Source organism: Rhinopithecus roxellana, chromosome 7, assembly GCF_007565055.1.
Source record: "Rhinopithecus roxellana isolate Shanxi Qingling chromosome 7, ASM756505v1, whole genome shotgun sequence".
In the NCBI taxonomy this organism is placed as follows: Eukaryota; Metazoa; Chordata; class Mammalia; order Primates; family Cercopithecidae; genus Rhinopithecus; species Rhinopithecus roxellana.
The window spans coordinates 144395765-144402170 of NC_044555.1; the positions used below are offsets into that span (position 1 = coordinate 144395765).

The 6406-nt window shown below is 34.5% G+C and overlaps 1 pseudogene; it reads right to left on the reverse strand.

The window, feature by feature from the left end:
* Positions 1-1249: 1249 nt before the first annotated feature.
* On the reverse strand, positions 1250-5361 carry LOC104656699 (annotated as a pseudogene).
* Positions 5362-6406: the final 1045 nt, after the last annotated feature.

Genomic DNA, 6406 nt, shown 5'->3' on the forward strand with positions numbered 1-6406 from the left:
ATTTTGACCTATTTCTTTATAAACAGTTTATATCTGCTCATAACCGTTATACTGGTGCAACTGTTGTTCATACACCAGCTTGTTTATGCTTGAAAAACCTGCTGTGTTTACTGCCTGTGCTGTTGCAAGTGGACTATGAGGTATTCTTTGTATTTTTTTATGTTTCTTAAATAAATTCCCTTTTTAAAATATAAATGAGTACCATTAATGTTATTTTAAACAATTTTTTAAATTATATTTTTGGGATTTAAATTTTTCAACACTTTTAACATTTGAGATTAGGCATATGGAATTGTGATTGTGTCTTTTGGTCTTTTGGGATTATGACTAGCTATTTATTTATTTATTTATTTATTTATTTATTTATTTATTTATTTATTTTTCTGTAACAGAATATTGCTCTGTCACCTGGAGTGTAGTATTGGGGCTTGATTATACCTCATTGCAGCCTCAAACTGAGCTCTAGCATTCCTCCCACCTCTGCCTCCTGAGTAGCAGGGACTACAGGTGCACACCACCAAACTGGAAAATTTTAAAATATGGATACGTGCATATATATTTTTTTTCTGTAGAAAGAAGGTCTCAGCTGTGTTGTCCAGATGGTTGAAGTCCTGGGCTCATAGGATCCTCCCACCTCAGCCTCCCAAAGCACTGGGATTACAGGCAAATACATCAAAATGTCAGTGTAAATTCACACACTTTTACATACACAGATATGCATCAATACAAGAATTCAAAGTGACATGTAGACATATAACACAGGTACTTATGCATAAACACACAACTCAGACACAAACATATCTATTGAAATACACAATACTGTCATGACCTTCTCACTAATGATTAAAATCAACTGTTCACAATTGATTAATAAAATGCCCATGCTTTAAATAACAGAAACAAAGAAATTACACCCTAAAGCCACACTTCACTGCCATTTAGTTTCTTATAAGTTGATAATGTGAAGAAAACTTAAAGACTTAAAAGGCCCGGGAAGCTGGGGACTCCTAGAATAAAGATTTAGTAAGTAAAATCACTGGAAGTGCACACTAGAAATATTCTGTAAAATTAGCTAAATTATTTTTACTTTTTTTTTTTTTTTGAGACATGGTCTCACTGTGTCACCCAGGCTGGAGTGCAGTAGCATGATACTACCTCACTATATCTTCAAACTCAAGTGGGCTCAAGTGATCCGTTGGCCACAGCCTCCTGAGTAGCTGGATTACAGGTGCATGCCACCATGCCCGGTTCAAATTGTTTTCACTTTCACAACCCTGCTGGAAACTTGCTGCTGCTCTAATTCATGACTTGGAGAGGCAGAACTGCAAAAAGCTATTGCTTGGTTCAGGTGTTTTGTGAGAATCTAAACAAACAAACAAACAAAAGGTCTGAACTGAAAATCTCTATCTCGGTCACCCGGATTTTAAACTGGTGCACTGTCCAAAAGACACTTGGCGTTGTGTCCTAATGAAAAGCCAGAAACACCAGACTGTGTAATTATGGATGGTTCAAAGGTATGTTCTTGGTTAGTAACAGTAATGTTTCATAGCCTCAGGCTATCACAGAGGCTTTGGAGCTTTTGACAGTTATGACTGCACTCCATACATTTTTTAAAAGATATCAGTGAACATTTTTATTGTGCTCTTTTAGCACTTTCTTCATGGAGGTGATTCCTCCTTTTATAAAGGTCAATTCTACATCTTTGCTCTGTATTTGCTGAGTACATATCTTCTCCATCTGTTTCAGATGGCCCTCAGCTTTGCTGAAATTGCATTCTTGATAGAGAGACTCCTGATATACCTAATATGTCCAGAAGTATAGTGCCCGGGAGCTAATGTTCAACACCATCTCTGGTTGCAGTCCTGCCAATACCATAGCTTTATATTCCTCTGATGGACTGAGTTCTGTGAGGACAATATCTAGCCAGAAAAGTCACTGCTGGCAAGACAGATAGCTGGTGAACGACTAAACTCAGAACTGACATATTGACCACAGAAGATGTGAGAGCAGGTAGTGACCCATGCAAAACCAGAGAGTTTGATGTGACATTATTGATAATTATGAAGCAGCGTGTTTTCACATCTCAAGGATCTACAGAAACAAGAGCAAACCAAAACCCACACCCAGCAGAGGAAAAGAAATAGCAAAGATCAGAGCAGAAATAAATAGAACTAAAACAAACAAACAAAAAAGTACAAAAGATAAGTGAAACAAAGAGCTGGCTCTGTAAAAATATAAACAAAATTGATAGACGTTTATCAAGATTAAGCAAAAGAAGACACAAACAAATTCAATTAGAAAAGAAACAGGAGATATCACAACCAATAACACAGAAATACAAAAGATTACTCAAGGCTACTATGAACATTTTTACATACACAAACTAGAAAACCTAGATGAGAAGGATAAATTCCTGGAAATATACAACTCTCCTAGTTTAAACCAGTAAGAAACAGAAACTCTGGACAAACCAATAACAAGCAGCAAGATTAAGAAGATAATTAAAAAATTACCAATAAAAAGAAGTCCAGGACCAGATGGATTCACAGCTGAATTCTACCAAACATTCAAAGATGAATTGGTACTAATTCTAATGTCACTATTCTGTGGAATGGAGAAAGAAGAAATCCTCCCTAAATTATTTTGTGAAGCTAGTATCACCCTAACACCAAAACCAGGGAAGACCATAACAAAAATTAAAAAAAAAAAAAAAGAAAAGAGAAAGAAAACCACAGACCAATATCTTTGATGAACATAGATGCAAAAATCCTCAACAAAATACTAGGTAGCCAAATCCACCAGCGTATCCCAAATATAGTCCACCATAATCAAGTGGGTTTTGTACCAGGGATGCAGTAATGGCTTGACATCCACAAATCAATAAATGTAACACACCACATAAACAGAATTGAAGTAAAAAAATCACATGATCATCTCAAAAGATGAAGAAAAAGCATTTGACAAAATTCAGCATCCCTTTGTGATAAAAACCCTCAGCAAAATAAGCGTAGAAGGGACATATCTTAAGGTAATAAAAGGCATCTATGACAAACCCACAGCCAACATTACACTTAACAGAAATAAGTTGAAAGCATTCCCCCTGAGAACTGGAACAAGAAAAGATGCCCAGTTTCACCCCTTCCATTAAATACAGATTGGAAATCCTAGCCAGAGCAATTTAGACAAGAAAAAGAAACAGGTGGCATCCATATAGCTAAGCTATGAGGGTGCAAAGGCGTAAGAATGATACAATGTACTCTGGGTACTCTAGGTAAAGGGTGGCAGGGGAATGAGAAATAAAAGACTACACATTGATTGGGTAGAGTGTACGCTGCTTGGGTGATAGATGTGCCAATATTTAAAAAATCACCACTAAATAACTTATCTATGTAACCAACCACCACCTGTTTCTCAAAAACCTATTGAAATAAAAAAAAAATCAAATTCAAAAAAGGGACAATTAATGTTTGAAATCTAAACTGACAATCAATAGACATGGAACGTGTAAGAAATTAGTATGCACAATTTTGAATTACTATCATCTTCCTCAGAAGGGAGGCAAGACGTGGATTGGCATCAAAATTTGAATTTCAAATAATATAAAATGAGCTAAAAAGTAGAAAGCTCTGAAGTCTTATGTAGGTGTTCTAGCTGAAACTGCCTATCCACTTTCACAATGATAACAAATGTAGAAAGGGAAATAATAGTGACCAGGAAACGTTTTGAACTTTGTAGGCAGCCTGAATCCTTTTGAAAATTGGTCTTTAAAAAACACTAAAACTTTTGAAACACCAGTGTTTAGGAATAAACTTATTAAGACTAAGGAAATATTTATCAGTATGTACTAAACCTGCACGTACATTCATTTTCTTTGGACAAATGCTAAGTTACAATGCCAAATTTTATTTCATTTGGTAATGACTTGGACCATTAGACATGTTCATGAGAAAGCACTTCTCTAGTAACCAGTCTAACCAAATTTAGCTAGGATTAGAACTATCGAATTGTAGTAGGAGTGGAAAGTCAATTCAATTATCATGTAACTAGGTTGGACAGCATTTTTATAATGTCGTGAAGTATAAACATTTATTTTCTCTAAGATCTCATACTTTTAAGAATCTCAAAAGTAAAATTCTATGAAAAGAAAAATAAGCTATTAACAGATAGAATAGTTTTTAAATTACTTCATAAAATGTAATATACAACAATCTCCTATAATGTAAGCGTAGATGAATTACATAGAAAAAACCCTTTAATAAGCCTAGTAAATGATGCTCAGTTGATTTAAACCGTGTGCCTTTTAAGGTCATTTTGCCTTTTTGACTTTGTGGACCTGGATCAAAACAAAACAAAACAAAGCAAAACAAAATATAACAAGTAAAGAAATGAACACAGAAAAATTAACAGCATAATAAATTACTTCTGCTTGAATTCAATTTTTACCTAATTTTCCAGTTGGCCTCATGACACCCCTGGAAGATTTAAATGTAAATTCAGAGTCATTTTTTTTTTTCAAAAAGTTTTCTTTCCTCTGATGGTTTCATCTACTGCACATGGCACAAAAGCCTGTTATTGCCAATTTGGACATAAAAAGTTAATGAGATTTACGCATTTTCCACAGGCAGTTATTTATAAAAGATGCATTTCTTCTGATAGAATTGACAATGCATAAACTATTTTTCATAATGATTTGTGACACTGAACAATATACCTTCTCTTCAGGTGACAGAAATAATTGTAGCAAAGTCTGTTCACAGAATTTACATCCATTCAAAAAATATTAATTATTTTGGCTCTCTCAAAATCTAAAGTGGAGCTGTAGTGAGAAAAAAATATATAAAAAATAATTAAGAAAAATGAGTTCCTGGATCACAAAAAGAAAATAATTCCTGTTGTAAAGATTGTCTCATCTTATTTTAAAATTTTATTTATACATGCAGACTAGAATTGAAGTTCTAAATTGGTAATAAGTAGTGTAATAAATTTTCTGTTCACATGCAATAGAATTTTTATTAGAAATAGAGAAGAAATAAATACAATTGTTAGATTCCTGGAATCCAAATTAAAACCAAGTAAAAAGTAACCTCATAAATAACACAGAGCAACAGAACAGGAAAAGGCAACCTCCTGTAGACAATCAAAAAGTGTAGCTGGGAGATTTGCCTGAAAGAGTGTCTATTCCTCATCCTATCAAATCACTCTATAGTTCAGGTTATCCATCATCTACTTATGTAATTATTTTATTTTTAAAAAGACCATAATTTAGATAAATAAAATTAAGCTAATTTTAGTAGTAACAAAGAGAAGCATATACTTTTAAAATGTTGATTTTTCAAAATGGTTGGTCAAATACCTTGCCATTTTTGTGTTCTTAAGGGTAAGAAATGATGGATATTTTCTCACTTAGTCCTAGATTTCCCTATTATGATCCCATGAAAAGGAAGACAGACATATAATTTGAGGATGATCTTGTATTTACAGAGAAAAACCAAAAAATTATTGCGTCTTACTCTCATAAATGCATATTCTATAGTAATTAGAAGTACACACCACAAGCAGTATTGTTTAAGAAATTTCAGTTTTTTCACAACACATTTATCTGATTTGAAGTAATGCTCTACCTTTGCTCTTTTTTTTTTTTTTTTTGAGACGGAGCTTTCACTCTTGTTGCCCAGGCTAGAGTGCAATGGCCTGATACCGGCTGACCACAACCTCCGCCTACAGGTTCAAGTGATTCTCCTGCCTTGGCCTCTCAAATAGCTGAGATTACAAGCATGCGCCACCACGCCTGGCTGATTTTTTTTGTATTTTTAGTTGAGATGGGGTTTCTCCATGTTGGTCAGGCTGGTCTTTAACTCCCAACCTCAGATTGTCTGCCCACTTCAGCCTCCCAAAGTGCTGGGATTACAGGTGTAAGCTAATGCGCCTGACCTTTGGCTGTTTATATGTGAGATTCTACTGTATTTTGAACAAGTCAAACACCATCCCTCTTATTTACAGACATCATAAATAGATTTAGGGTCATCTAAAAATTAAATATAATAAAGTAATCAATATTTCTGTATATCATACATAAAATCTAATATTTGTGAAGAGGAAGGGAAAAGGGAGAAGGGAAAGAAAAAGGAAGGGAGAGGTTCAGAGAAATATCTTAAGATGATACTTACTGTGGCAAAACATTTTTTTCCAGAGAGTTTATTTATTTTTTATTTTTTATTATTCTTTAAGTTATGGGATATATGCACAGAATGTGCAGGTTGGTTACATAGGTACACATGTGCCACGGTGGTTGGCTGCACCATCAACACATCGTCTACATTAGGTATTTCTCCTAATGCTATCCCTTCACTAGTCCCCCACCCTCCAACAGGCCCTGGCGTGTGATGTTCCCCTCTCTGTGTCCATG